Raw genomic sequence first — 14,407 nt, 5'->3', positions numbered from 1 at the left:
ATAGAAGGGTGGCTGGGGGTGGGGGTGGGGGTGGGGGGTAGGGGATTTGCAAGCAAAACAAGCAGAAAAGGGCAGCTTGGAAGAAAAAGGGATGAGGTTAGGGAAAGAAAATTTAAGGAAAGACGAGAGGAAGGAAACAAGTGAGCAAACTCCTTTCAGAAAGATAAGATTTTTGAATCCATGAAATAACAAGATGTTATTAAAAGGAAAAACAGAACATTCAGAGGAACAAAGAGCTCCTGTAAAGTAAAAACATAATCATAAAAGAGAAAGTTGCAAAGATAAATGTTGAAGGAAACTCCCAGAAATTACAGCACAAGGCAGACATGGTAAAACAGTACACGATCAGTCCAGGAGGTTTAGGAGTCAAAAACAGGAGTAAGAGAAAACAGAAAATTGAAGAGAGGAAATAATTTTTTAAAATAATCTAAGAAAATTTCCAAACTGAATGGCATGATTTTCAAGACTGAAGGGGTCTACTCTGTGCCAAGCACGATGGATGAAAATAGAAGACTTACAAAGGCACATTATGCAAAATTGATAGGTAGAGCCTTTGTGCTTTCAGTGAGAAAAAAGTTTTCATACAAAACCCCAAGAATTAGAATGGTGTCGGTCTCAACTGGGGGAAAGCTGGGGGTTAAATTAATGATTAGCACACCAAACGAAATTTAAGAACTCCAAGGAAAACAAGAAATTGTCCTGGAAATAAGTAATCCTATCTGGAAGAGATGAGGAAGAACAGGAGGTGAAGGGAGAAGGGTGTGTAGGGAATATATGTGTTTGGGGTAGTACAGTGGTTAAATCTCTTCTTCTGTAATGGGACAGATAATTCCTAAAACTAAAAAAAAAAAAGGAGAAAGAAAAATCAAGAAGCACAGTTGTTTAGAAATTTGAAGATAAATTCCAAAGGAATCAGCTACAAGAGTTCAAAACGGTTGGTTCCGGGGAATCTTCTCCGAGAGGAGCTTTTAGAACTATTTGATTGTAGATAAACTAGTTATTTTAACTAAAAAAGAAAAGAAAATATATTAAAGAAACAAAGTAAAACAATAGCACACTACATGGATAAGAAGTAAAAAATTATATTACATATCATGAACTAGTTTCCCTAATATTAAAAGGGTCCCATAAATCAGTAAGAAGATGAACACCATGATAGATAAATGGACCAAAAAACCCCCCAGAAATGGATCTTAAACTATGTACAACTTCACATTCATAAAAGAAATGAAAATTAAGACTACACTAAGATAATTTTTCACGTGTCAGACTGGCAAAGGTCAAAGGTTTGATAATCATTCTCTTGACGACATGATGCAGGAACATACATTGCTGGTATCAAGAGAGTGGTACAACCTCACCGGAAGGCAATTTAATAAAGTCTACCAAAAATTACAGTTGCACATACTCTTCAACCACATTCTAAAATTCTACCTACAGGTTTACTCCTAAATGTACAAATGGTAGATGGTGGATGGACAGATGAATAGTTAACTGGATGGTAGGTAGACGGACAGACATATGAGTGGCAATGGTAAAATAGAAAAAACAATTTTAGTATCACTCATTTGGCAACTGATAATTTTATTATCAGTTCTAATACTCTGAAGCTCCAATACTTTGGCCACTTGATGCAAAGAGCCGACTCATTAGAAAAGACTGATGCTGGGAAAGACTGAAGGCAGGAGAAGGGGACAACAGAGGACGAGATGGTTGGATGGCATCACCGACTCAATGGACATGAGTTTGAGCAAGCTGCAGAAGATGGTGAAGGACAGGGAAGCTTGGCATGCTGCAGTCCATGGGGTCGCAAAGAGCTGGACATGACTGAGTGACTGAATAACAACATCAGAACCATGTGCCATATTTTATTGAAAAGATCTATGAAATCCTTATGTAACAGAAACTCTAGAAAACTACATATTTGCGTATACATATCAATCTAGACTTTAAAAGAACCAAGAAACTTACAGTGCCTAAAAAATATTTTCTGAGCAACTGAACAACAGCAAATTTTATTTAATAGGGATGAATTATGATATACACTTAAAGATAAAATATAAACCATAATACCCTACAACTTTTAAAAAAGAATATATACACATGTGGGCAAGTGCACAGATGTATATATTCCTGCATAAATGTTTATATTCATTTCCTGGAAGCATACAGAGAACTGATACCTGTGGGGAAGAGAAATCAACAGGCTGGTAGACAGGAATTAAAGAGAGAATCTCCATTATATACCATGCTGTATCTTTTCTGTTTTAAATCATGTAAATGTAATGAACATTAAATACTTAAATTTAATACCATTTCATGAATGTTATTTCAACTATGAAAATCCCTTTATAACGAATCCTTTAGTAATCAAAGCTATAATCTATAAAAATGTAAATAAATTTTGACTAGAAATATCAATATAGTGATACCCAAAGGTTTTCCTCTCTGCAAACAAAGAAACAATCACTCATAGTGACATGGTGAGAGAACCATTAACACCCAGCAGACACATCCTGCTTGTTTCAATACACTGGCACTTCTTTGAAGTAGTAAACCCACTGGTAAATCCTACTATTAAAAAGAATAAATAAAAAGCATGGATTCTACACTTGATGCAAGATTTTAAAAAAATTGGGATGTAATTAATAATCTCTAAAAGCACCAATCTAGGGCAAAACACATCATAAATTCATAAAGAGATGTATATACCACTAACAGAAAAGTTCCTTTCTCGAAAGAATTTAGAACAAGACTAAATATTTAGTATTACTTACTATGCTATAAATCAAAATATCAAATTCTAGTTAAATGAACTGTACTTCTGTAAGAAACAAGGTGAAAAAATTCTCATGGTGCATTTTATAATTTTACAGAAATAGGATTAATAGATACTTCCCAAAAAGGAATATAAAAGCAGTATTATGAGGCATGTTAGCAAAACCCCAGCATTTCTGGTACCTCTTGCAAGACATTTCTTCAGTGTAAGATATTCTAGTATAGCATACTCTGAAAGAGATTTGATACAAACGCAGTCCTAAGCAGATTTTAGCTAGCAACACAGAGCTACAGGAAAACACAAAATAATCTTTATCATATTTTCACAATGGCAGTAAACAAAAAATTACAGATGTCCCTGGGGAAAGGCAAAAAATATAAAGCTTCAATTAAAGAGAAAAACTGTATCTTATATAGCTATTAGTATAATCAGTCAGCACAGGGGAGCCTGTGGAGCACTGTGGTGCTTGTGAGCGTCCAGCACGGCGAACGGGGCCAGAAGGTGCAGAAGGTGATGCTGCGCCCATCAATCTCATCTTCAGATACTTGCAAAATAGATCACGGATTCGGGTGCGCCTTTATGAGCAAGTGAATATGCAGACAGAGGGCTGTATCATTGGTTTTGATGAGTATATGAACCTCGTATTAGATGACGCAGCAGAGATTCATTCTAAAACAAAGTCAAGAAAACAACTGGGTCGGATCACGCTAAAAGGAGATAACATTACTCTGCTCCAAAGTGTCTCCAACTAGAAGTGACAGATGAAGTGAGAAACTATTTGGCAATACCGTTGGTTTTTTTAGGTGTCCTTTGTTAGAGATGTAGTTCTAAAACATGTATTCATATTGTTCTGCTCACCCTTATGTTATTACTAGATTACAATAAATGCTGTGGGACTGTTTTTATTTAAAAAAAAAGCCAGCATATGGCTATCGTTATGTAGACTCAATATTACCCTTGCAAAGACCTTTAAGATAATAAAAGCTAACATTTATATAGATTCTTTATATGAGTAGGTGCTGGAGCCTGTATTATCTACACCTACATCAATCAAGTCACTTAATCTTTGCAACACACTTTTAAGATGGATATTATTACTGTCCTCACTTTATAGATGAGAGCACTGAGTCAAAGAATGGCTGAGTAACTTGTCCAAGGTAGGTAGCAGAGCTATTGTTACCAAGCAGTCTAACTCCAGAGTCCATTCTCTTAACCATCAACAACACACACCATAGTAAATACTTAAAATATGTGAGGTTTTTTTCTTCCAGAGTTTAAACAAATCTCCACTTTCTCACGAATAAAAAAAACTGTCAGAACCTTGACTCTGCTTTCTCTCAAACACACTATTTAATTCACTAGCAAATCCTATCAATTTTATCTCTAAATATATCCTGAATCCATCCCACATCTCTCATCTGTAGCTGCACCATCGCAAAGTGATCAATGTCCACTGTGTAGACTACTGCAATAACCAGTGGTCCTTCTTCCACTTTTGCCTCTAATTCATTCTCCAGAGTGATCTTTCTTCCATATGAAGAAATCATTTCACTCTTGACTTCCCACTGAATTTAAAGAAAATTTAAAGAAAAACTTACCACAGTCCTCTATGATCTGACTCCTGTTTAGTTCTTCAATCTTACTTCCTATAACTCTTCCACCATCAATTAAGCTCTCTAGCCACTGTGGACTTATCTTTTCACTCAACATGTCAAGCTTGTTCCCTATCTCTGGACTTTTGTTTTTACTTCTTCCTCTTCCTGGAATAACCCTTATTTCTCCACCCGCATACCTACATGGCTGGCTCCTTGACATTTAGATCTCAGCCCAGCAGTTTAACTCAAAGAGACCTTTCCTGAGAACCCCGAATACTATCACAGTTCATTTTTCAGTTTTCTTTTACTCACAGCTTGCTGAAACGGTTTTTCATCCAGTTTTTTACTTTATTGATATCAGCCAGAATGTAAGATCCAAGAGAAGAGAAACACATCTGTCTTACACAATGCCAAAATGACTACAACTACGCATGGTACACAGTAAGCACTCCATAAATATGTACGGAAAAAAGTGAAAGTTAGGTGCACAGTCGTATCCAACTCTTTGCAGCTCCATGGACTGCAGCCTGTACCACACCTCTGTCCATGGAATTCTCCAAACAAGAGTACTGGAGTGGGTTGCCATTTCCTTCTCCAAGGGATCTTCCCAACCCAGGGATTGAACCCAGGCCTCCTGCACTGCAAGCCAATTCTTTACCAACTGAGCCACTAGGGAAGCCCATAAATATGTATGGAATGAATGAATGAGCAAGTGAGCACCAAATGAAGTAGCTGACTTACCAGAAATAATCTGCATTGGATAATGCTCACATCATGGGAGGCCTACTGCAACTGAAAATGGCTGAACCACAGTTTCCAACTCAAGCTCAGTAAAGCTAAAAAATACAATAGTCCAGATTGATATAAGGTTCAGCACAGTGATTTCTCAAACGTATACAGCAACAAATTTCATTCTAAGGACCACACTTAAGAGGAACATTGACAAAATTAAAATATATCCCAAGTAAAAGATGAGAACAGCAGGCAACTGGAAAAAATACATCAGGTAACAAACATCTGAAGAAGCTGGGACCGCTTAGACTAGAGGAGAGGAATTAAGTCCCAGGGCTTCCCTGGTGGTTCAGACAGTAAAGAATCTGCCTGCAATGTGGGGGACTTGGGTTCTATACCTGGGTTGGAAAGATCCCCTGGAGAAGGGAAAGACAACCTACTCTAGTATTCCTGCCTAGAGAATTCCTTGGACAGAGGAGCCAGGCCGGCCACAGTCCATGGGGTCGAAAAGGACTGGACATGACTAGCAACTGAGCGACTTTCTGCATTGGAGAAGGAATTGGCAACCCACTCCAGTGTTCTGGCCTGGAGAATCCCAGGGACAGGGGAGCCTGGTGGGCTGCCGTCTATGGGGTCGCACAGAGTCGGACACGACTGAAGCAACTTAGCAGCAGCAGCAGCAGCAGTGACTATATGCAGGTCAGGAAGCAACAGTTAGAACTGGACATGGAACAACAGACTGGTTCCAAATAGGAAAAGGAATACGTCAAGGCTGTATATTGTCATCCTGCTTATATAACTTATATGCAGAGTACATCATGAGAAACGTTGGGCTTGAAGAAGCACAAGCTGGAATCAAGATTGCCGGGAGAAATATCAATAACCTCAGATATGCAGATGACACCACCCTTATGGCAGAAAGGGAAAAAGAACTAAAGAGCCTTGAAAGTGAAAGAGGAGAGTGAAAAAGTTGGCTTAAAACTCAACATTCAGAAAACTAAGATCATGGCATCCAGTCCCATCACTTTGTGGCAAACAGATGGGGAAACAGTGGAAACAGTGGCTGACTTTATTTTTCTGGGCTCCAAAATCACTGCAGATGGTGACTGCAGCCATGAAATTAAAAGACGCTTATTCTTTGGAAGGAAAGTTATGACCAACCTAGATAGCATATTAAAAAGCAGAGACATTACTTTGTCAACAAAGGTCCATCTAGTCAAGGCTATGGTTTTTCCAGTAGTCATGCGTGGATGTGAGAGTTGGACTATAAAGAAAGCTGAGTGCAGAAGAATTGATGCTTCTGAACTGTGGTGCTGGAGAAGACTCTTGAGAGTCCTTTGGACTGCAAGGAGATCCAACCAGTCCATCCTAAAGGAGATCAGTCCTGGGTGTTCACTGGAAGGACTGATGTTGAAGCTGAAATTCCAATACTTTGGCCATCTGATGTGAAGAGTTGACTCATTTGAAAAGACCGTGATGTTGGGAAAGATTGAGGGCAGGAGGAGAAGGGGACGACAGAGGATGAGATGGTTGGATGGCATCACCAACTCAATGGACATGAGTTTGGGACTTGGTGATGGACAGGGAGGCCTGGTGTGCTGCAGTTCATGTGGGTCACAAAGAGTCGGACACGACTGAGCAACTGAACTGAACTGAAGTGACTCACACACACACACACACACACACACATTAAGTCTGAGCAGGGCTGATAGTGAATCCTGAGTCCTTGTAAAAGAAGAAATGGCATGTTTATCTATTCCTAAGGGTAGACCTACCAGGTGTCTAGTTAACATTACAATATTTCTTTAAAAATTGTTATTCATTACAGAAGCTGAAAGAAAGGATGAAATTAAATTAAAAACTGGAGTGCAGCTGTCCTTCAGTCACTTAACAGTTTACATGCACTACTCACCACCAAAATTAAAGAGGAAAAGACAACTCTGTACTAGAGGGTGTCTATTGTTTACAAATACACAAAACCCAAGATGCATCATTATCTTGGCGTCTACTGCAACAGAAAAACCGAGTGCCCTTCCTAAGCTAAAGTCAAAACGGAATATGGAAAGAGGAGCAAATAAACAAAGAAGAAGGGGAATTTGAGAGGGATAAAAGATAAAATGTAATTCCCCATTAAAATGATGCTTACTATTTAGAGACATAAACAATAAAAAAATTGTACCCATGGAATAGCATAAAATATGTACATATAAGGGAAAATATCCCAAAATGAATATAGTTGTTGTCAGACTGATGATGTTATGCCAGTCCACAGCAATCTAAAAATACTACATTTAATTGGCTCTATGTCAATATTTATTGAAGGAGCGTAACAGGTATTGGGTTGGCCAAAAAGTTTGTTCAGTTTTAAGTAAAAATAAAAAACCTATTTTTCATTTTCACCAAGAACTTTATTGAACAACATATCCCATAACCGAACAAACTTTCTGGCCAACCTGATACATGGATGCTCAATTTACACTTTATTTCTACTTTTCTGTATGTATGAAAATTTCCATCACCAAAATGTTTTAAAACTAACAATGCTGTCTCTCTCTGTGTTCTATCAAAATTAAGAGCAACTAAATTTATATTTTTTTATCATAATGATATTTAAATTGCAAGACATGTAGAAAAAAAAAATTCCTGAGCCATTTCATTTTGCCTTTACTTCTTCATGATTACAAATGCTAAATATCACTCACACTTTTATCAGCCTCATGGCCAAAGGTAAGAATCTTTTGCTGTCTCAACAGTTTGAGGGGGCAGACTGCAGAGCACTTTCTTTGGTCAGCAACAAAACCCTCTCAGGGACAACCAGGTGACTAATCTAAGAGGGTTAATGGTCCTCTCACCTCTTATTATATATAAAGTTAACTTTAGATACAGAGGCTTCTTATAACAAGCAATTATAATGTTTTTATCTTATTTGAGGCACCGAAGAATAAGTAAATACTTCCGTAACACTCATTCTGTGACAGGCACTGTTTCAAATGCTTCACAAAGATTAACTCATTGAAATTCTACTCTCAAAAATAACAAACATCAAAAAGGCAAACAATTTTCAAAGCGACCTCTAGCCAAAAATCTTTAAAGAAAGCAAGTCATAAAATTTCAACAAAGGACATTCGTATACTGCAAAATTCCCCCTCTCCTTTCTACATTTGGCACAGTTTTCTTAGAGGGGGCATGTGGATCTTGGTGAGTCTATTCAACAACAGCATAATCTGTCAATCCCATCTGCTTCCTATCAAACAGAAGATGTGTCAGGGAGGCCTCAGGCCCATGGACAACATTTTCCTCAAGGGTTTCTAAAGACAAGTATGGTGTTTTGCCTGCTGCTGCTAAGTCACTTCAGTCATGTCCAACTCTGCGCAACCCTATGGACAGCAGCCCACCAGGCTCCTCTGTCCACAGGATTCTCTAGGCAAGAGTACTGGAGTGGGTTGCCATTTCCTTCTCCAGGTGTTCTGACTAAAAAACTAAACAGCAATAACAAAAATGCTTAATTTTTTTGTGAGCTCTGTCAGGCTCTATATTAAGAGACTGACAGTACTATATCATTTAAATCAAATAACTAGGCAGTAAAGTTAGCACTATCAATATTCTTATTTTACAATTGAGAAAAGTCAGATACCTAGTATACTCATACAATACAACTTAGGTGGCAATCAGGATTCAAACCAAAGCAGACTAGAGAGCAGCTTCTTAAACTTAAGGCTTAAGTGCTTAATGCATTAAAAAAAACCTTTTCCTTCCTTTTTAAAATCAACGATATTCCTATAACTGTATGGGGACCCAAAAGGCAAGGGTACTAAATGTAATGTGGTACCCAGACAGGATCCTGGCAAAGAAAAGCTGGTGAAATCTAAATCAAGTCTGGAGCTTAGCTGGTAGAACAGCACCAATGTTGGTTTCTTAGTTTAGACCACAGTAACATAAGAAGTTGACAGAGAGGAAACTGGTCAAGGGGTATGCAGGAACACTCTCTGTACTATCTTTGGAACTTTCCTATAAACCTAAAATTACTTCAAAATTTAAAATTTCTTTTAAAAAATTTAAGAGTAACAAGTCAGTCTCAGGTTTCTACCAAAATTAAGTAGAACACCCCTACCAACCAAAGTGTTGGCTAAAGCAAGGATTATACATTGGCTATGGAAAATCTTTCTACCTGTGATTTGGCCAATCATGCCAGGGTGGCTTATAAGTGTATCCTAAAAATACCAAGAGTATATAAACCTGGAAACTCTGACCTAGTGGTTCTGTTTCTGAGAAGTTATCTTAAAGAAATAAGCCCAAATGTACAAAAATATTATTTTAAAAGATTAAAAATACTAACAAATAGGATCTATCAGTATGTTAAAAAATAATCCTCTATAATAGGAACAGGAAAAGTTATGTATTTGGAAATAATATAATTCTCCAAAATGGAAGATCAAGAGAGAAAAATCTTTGTGTATAAGCCTCATTATGGTGTTATTTATACTGAATATAAAAACAATCTGTATATCCAACAACAGAGAAATGGAACAAATCTATAGCAGTGGTTCTCAACCAGGAGAGAAAGACATCTGGCAATGTCTAGAGACATTTGCGGTCGTCACAACTGATGTGGGGAGAAGACAAGCCTGGCATCTAGTTAGAAGAGGCCAGGAAGGCTGCAAAACGTCCTGTGCTACAGAAAGCCTTGCAGCAAAGAACAGCTCAGATGTCAACAGTGCTGAGGCTAACAGGCCCTCGTCTACAGGATGAAGTACCATACAGTCGCGTCAGCAAAGGACTGGGGGGCAACATATTTACAATTTAAGGAAAAAACAGCACACTATATTTAAGCTATTTGATTTTAAAGGCAATTAAAGAATCCCATAAGAATTCAATCCTTCACTCTCTCCCACACCCTTCTAAATAAAGCACCTGAAGCAGGAGAGGAGTAGATACATCAGGCTAGTTTCAGTCTTCCAAAGTGCAATGCACAGGGAAGTGGCACTGTGTCAGATTTCAAGGAAGCAGGCATGACAGAAGTGTTTTATCTTAAACTAAACTGTTGTTCTTTCAAACATGTGAAGGGATGCAAATTTCATCCCAGTAGCATAAAAATTATTTTGAGACATTTGAAAATCAACAGATGCAGAAAGAGGATTTGTCTAAACCCCATTCCCCATATCTATCTAAAGAGCAGAGTCTAAAAGAATTATCTAGACAAAAATGCTTCTTTCAAGGGAGATTTCCAATAACAGAGTAGACTAACGCCTATCACCTGAGATGAGAAATCAATAGTCACAAAACTATCATAACTGCCATCTACTTTCCTAAAGACGTATTTGTCTTTCCTAAAAGTCTCTTGTTTCGTAAGTGGAATAACACAACACCACAGCACATAAGTAAAACCTACCAGTAACACAAAGGTAAAGAACCAGAAACAACAGAGCAACATTAATTCACCACTCTTTGTCTATGGTAGATCAAATTTTTTTTTTCTGGACAAAGCTGGAATAATCTGAGCAATAAAATAAAGTGGTATTGGATTATAAAACAAAGTATAAATACTCAAGTCCACACTGATAAAAATCAGTGATTGAAAAAAATGAAAGAATAGACAAACCTCCAGTGCAAATTCCAAGTATTTTATGTAGATAGACTATACAAATAAGTAGAAACTTTCCACCCTTCTAAGTGTAAACTGAGCACGAGGACTTCCTTTTCAAAGAGCACAACATGGAAAGGCGGGTAAAAAGAGTAACTTTACAGTGAAGAAACCTGACATATACTACTAAGGTGAGCAAGGTCAACGTTAATAGTCATAATCATATTCATTGTATGCTTTCCTGAAACAATATGATGAAAATAGCACTTGATCTCTGTAGTCTTCTGCCACAAACTCCATTACTCCAATCTAATCATGAGAAAGAACTAGTCAAATTTCAGCAGAGACATTTGACAAAATACCTGACTAGTACTCCTCAAAACCGTCAAGGTCAAAGAAGTCTGAGCAACACACATAGCCAAGAGGGGCCTAAGGAGACATATGATTAAAAAGAATGTGGTTATATCCTAAATGGGACCCTGAATAAGTACAAGCTTTAGTTCAGTATTCAGTTCAGCTGCTCAGTCGTGTCCAACTCTTTGCAACCCTATGGACTGCAGCACGCCAGGCTTCCCTGTCCATCACCAACTCCTGGAGCTTCCGCAAACTCATGTCCATCAAGTTGGTGATGCCATCCAACCCTCTCTTCCTCTGTCGTCCCCTTCTCCTCCTGCCTTCAATCTTGCCCAGCATCAGGGTCTTTTCCAATGAATCAGTTCTTCGCATCAGGCAGCCAAATTACTGCAGTTTCAGCTTCAGCATCAGTCCTTCCAATGACTATTCAGGACTGATTTCCTTTAGGATAGACTGGATTGATCTCCTTGCATCCCAAGGGACTCTCAAGCGTCTTCTCCAACACCACATTTCAAAAGCATCAATTCTTCGGTGCTCAGCTTTATAGTCCAACTCTCACACCCATACATCACTACTGGAAAAACCTTGGCTTTGACTAGACTGACCTTTGTTGGCAAAGTAATGTCTCTGCTTTTTAAAAAGCTGTCTAGATTGGTCATAACTTTACTTCTAAGGATCAAGCGTATTTTAATTTCACGGCTGCAGTCACTATCTGCAGTGATTTTGGAGCCCCCAAAATAAAGTTTCTCACTGTTTCCATTGTTTCCCCATTTATTTGCCATGAAGTGATGGGACCAGATGCCATGATCTTCGTTTTCTGAATGTTGAGTTTTAAGCCAACTTTTTCACTCTCCTCTTTCACTTTCATCAAGAGGCTCTTTAGTTCTTCCTTGCCTTCTGCTGTAACAGTCGTGTCATCTGCGTACCTGTGGTTACCGACATTTCTCCCACCAATCTTGATTCCAGTTTGTCCTTCATCTAGCCCAGCATTTTGCATGATATACTCTGCATGTAAGTTAAATAAGCAGGGTGACAATATACAACCGTCACCTACTCCTTTCCCTATTTGAAATAAGTCTGTTGTTCCATGTCCAGTTCTAACTGTTGCTTCTTGACCTGCATACAGATTTCCCAGGAGGTAGGTAAGGTGGAAAATTTTTAAAGAGATGGGAGCTTTAGCTAACAATAACCAATACTGGCTCACTCATTAATCGTAAGGGCTCAACTGGGCAGTTCCCCCTTAGGGCTTCTCATATTACTGCACACAGATAAAGCCTGGGGAGGTACAGTCAGCCCTCCATGCCCACAGATTCTGGATCTGTGCAATCAACCAACTACAGATTGAAAGTATTTGGGGGAAAAAAAATTCCAGAAAGTCCCAAAAAGCAAAACTTGAATTTGCCCTGCTTTGGCAGCTATTTACATATCATTTACACTGTAGCAGGTATTACAAGCGGAGAAGGCAATGGCACCCCACTCCAGTACTTTTGCCTGGAAAATCCCGTGGACGGAGGAGCCTGGTGGGCTGCAGTCCATGGGGTCGCTAGTCGGACACGACTGAGCGACTTCACTTTCACTTTTCACTTTCATGCATTGGAGAAGGAAATGGCAACCCACTCCAGTGTTCTTGCCTGAAGAATCCCAGGGACGGGGAAGCCTGGTGGGCTGCCATCTCTGGGGTCGCACAGAGTCAGACACAACTGAAGTGACTTAGCAGCAGCAGCAGCACATATTACAAGTAATCTAGAGATGATTTAAAGTATACGGTAGGATGTGTGTATGTAAATAGTTTGCCATTTTATTGAAGGGATTTCAGCAATTGTGGAATTTGATTTTATGTGGGGAGTCCTGGAACTATTACCAAGGGATTACAGTAGTCACTTGAAAACTCTTTTATTTAATTAGCAATTGCTGGAAGCAGTTAGCTAGAATTCAGCTGTGACTGCACTGAAGAATTGATGCTTTTGAACTGTGGTGTTGGAGAAGATTCTTGAGGGTCCCTTGGACTGCAAGGAGATCCAACCAGTCCATCCTAAAGGAGATCAGTCCTGGGTGTTCATTGGAAGGACTGATGTTGAAGCTGAAACTCCAATACTTTGGCCACCTCATGCAAAGAGCTGACTCATTTGAAAAGAACGTGATGCTGGGAAAGATTGAGGGCAGGAGGAGAAGGGGATGACAGAGGATGAGACGGTTGGATGGCATCACTGACTCGATGGACATGGGTTTGGGTAGACTCCAGGAGTTGATGATAGACAAGGAGGCCTGGCGTGCTGCAGTTCATGGGGTCACAAAGAGTCAGACACGACTGGGCGACTGAACTGAACTGTCCCCTGGAGAGCCTGTGAGTAGTCTCTCCAGTTTTGACTATCTCAGGGTAGTCAGACTTCTTACATGGCACCTGGCTTTCCCCGGAGAGAATGTCCCAAGAGAACCACGCAGAAGCTCCATGGCCTTTTCTGAGTGTCACCACTGCTACATGCTGCAGGTTAAAAGCAAGTTACGAAGGCCAGTTCAGAAGGACACATATACTATCTCCCACCTGCTGCTGCTAAGTTGCTTCAGTCGTGTCTGACTGCGACCCCAGAGACGGTAGCCCACCAGGCTCCCCCGTCCCTGGGATTCTCCAGGCAAGAACACTGGAGTGGGTTGCCATTTCCTTCTCCAATGCATGAAAGTGAAAAGTGAAAGTGAAGTCGCTCAGTCGTGTCCCACTCCTAGCAACCCCATGGACTGCAGCCTACCAGGCTCCTCCGTCCATGGGATTTTCCAGGCAAGAGTACTGGAGTGGGGTGCCATTGCCTTCTCCAACCTCCCACCTAGGATGATTTAAAAACTTGCAGATGTACTAAAACTACTACATCTGGGAAAAGACTGGACCCTTACTTTGAAAAGGTTGAACTACAAAGATTCTGGATTTAGAAACAAATTCAGTTGAGACTTGATGCTTTTGAACTGTGGTGTTGGAGAACACTTGAGTTTCGTGGACTGCAAGGAGATCAAACCAGTCCATCCTAAAGGAAATCAGTCCTGAATATTCATTGGAAGGACTGATGATGAAGCTGAAGCTCCAATACTTTGGCCACCTGCTGCGAAGAACTAACTCACTGGAAAAGACCCTGATGCTGGGGAAGACTGAAGGCAAGAGGAGAAGAGGCCGATAGAGGATGAGATGGTTGGATGGCATCACCGACTCAATGGATGTGAGTTTGAGTAAACTCCAGGAGTTGGTGATGGACAGGGAGGCCTGGTGTGCTGCAGTCCCTGAGTTCGCAAAGAGTGGGACACGACTGAGCGACTGAACTCAGTTGAGTCAGGTAAAAAGCATTACTGAAATCCTCATTCTTTCCCAACTCAATTTCCAGA

The 14,407-nt window shown here is 39.6% G+C and overlaps 2 protein-coding genes and 1 pseudogene across 8 annotated transcripts in view; 1 reads left to right on the top strand and 2 right to left on the bottom strand.

Moving 5' to 3' along the window:
• The window catches only part of PLEKHH2 (pleckstrin homology, MyTH4 and FERM domain containing H2), a 524,875-nt gene that overhangs the window by 15,846 nt on the left and 494,622 nt on the right, over positions 1–14,407 (bottom strand). The gene's annotated exons all lie outside the window — the stretch shown is intronic.
• The window catches only part of PPM1B (protein phosphatase, Mg2+/Mn2+ dependent 1B), a 94,361-nt gene that overhangs the window by 51,819 nt on the left and 28,135 nt on the right, over positions 1–14,407 (bottom strand). The window lies entirely within an intron of this gene.
• LOC133256477 (small nuclear ribonucleoprotein E-like) lies at positions 2,481–3,648 on the top strand (annotated as a pseudogene).

Source organism: Bos javanicus, chromosome 11 (assembly GCF_032452875.1).
Source record: "Bos javanicus breed banteng chromosome 11, ARS-OSU_banteng_1.0, whole genome shotgun sequence".
In the NCBI taxonomy this organism is placed as follows: domain Eukaryota; kingdom Metazoa; phylum Chordata; class Mammalia; order Artiodactyla; family Bovidae; genus Bos; species Bos javanicus.
The sequence above is the reverse complement of the archived record's forward strand: the minus strand, read 5'-3'. Positions and strand labels throughout refer to the sequence as shown.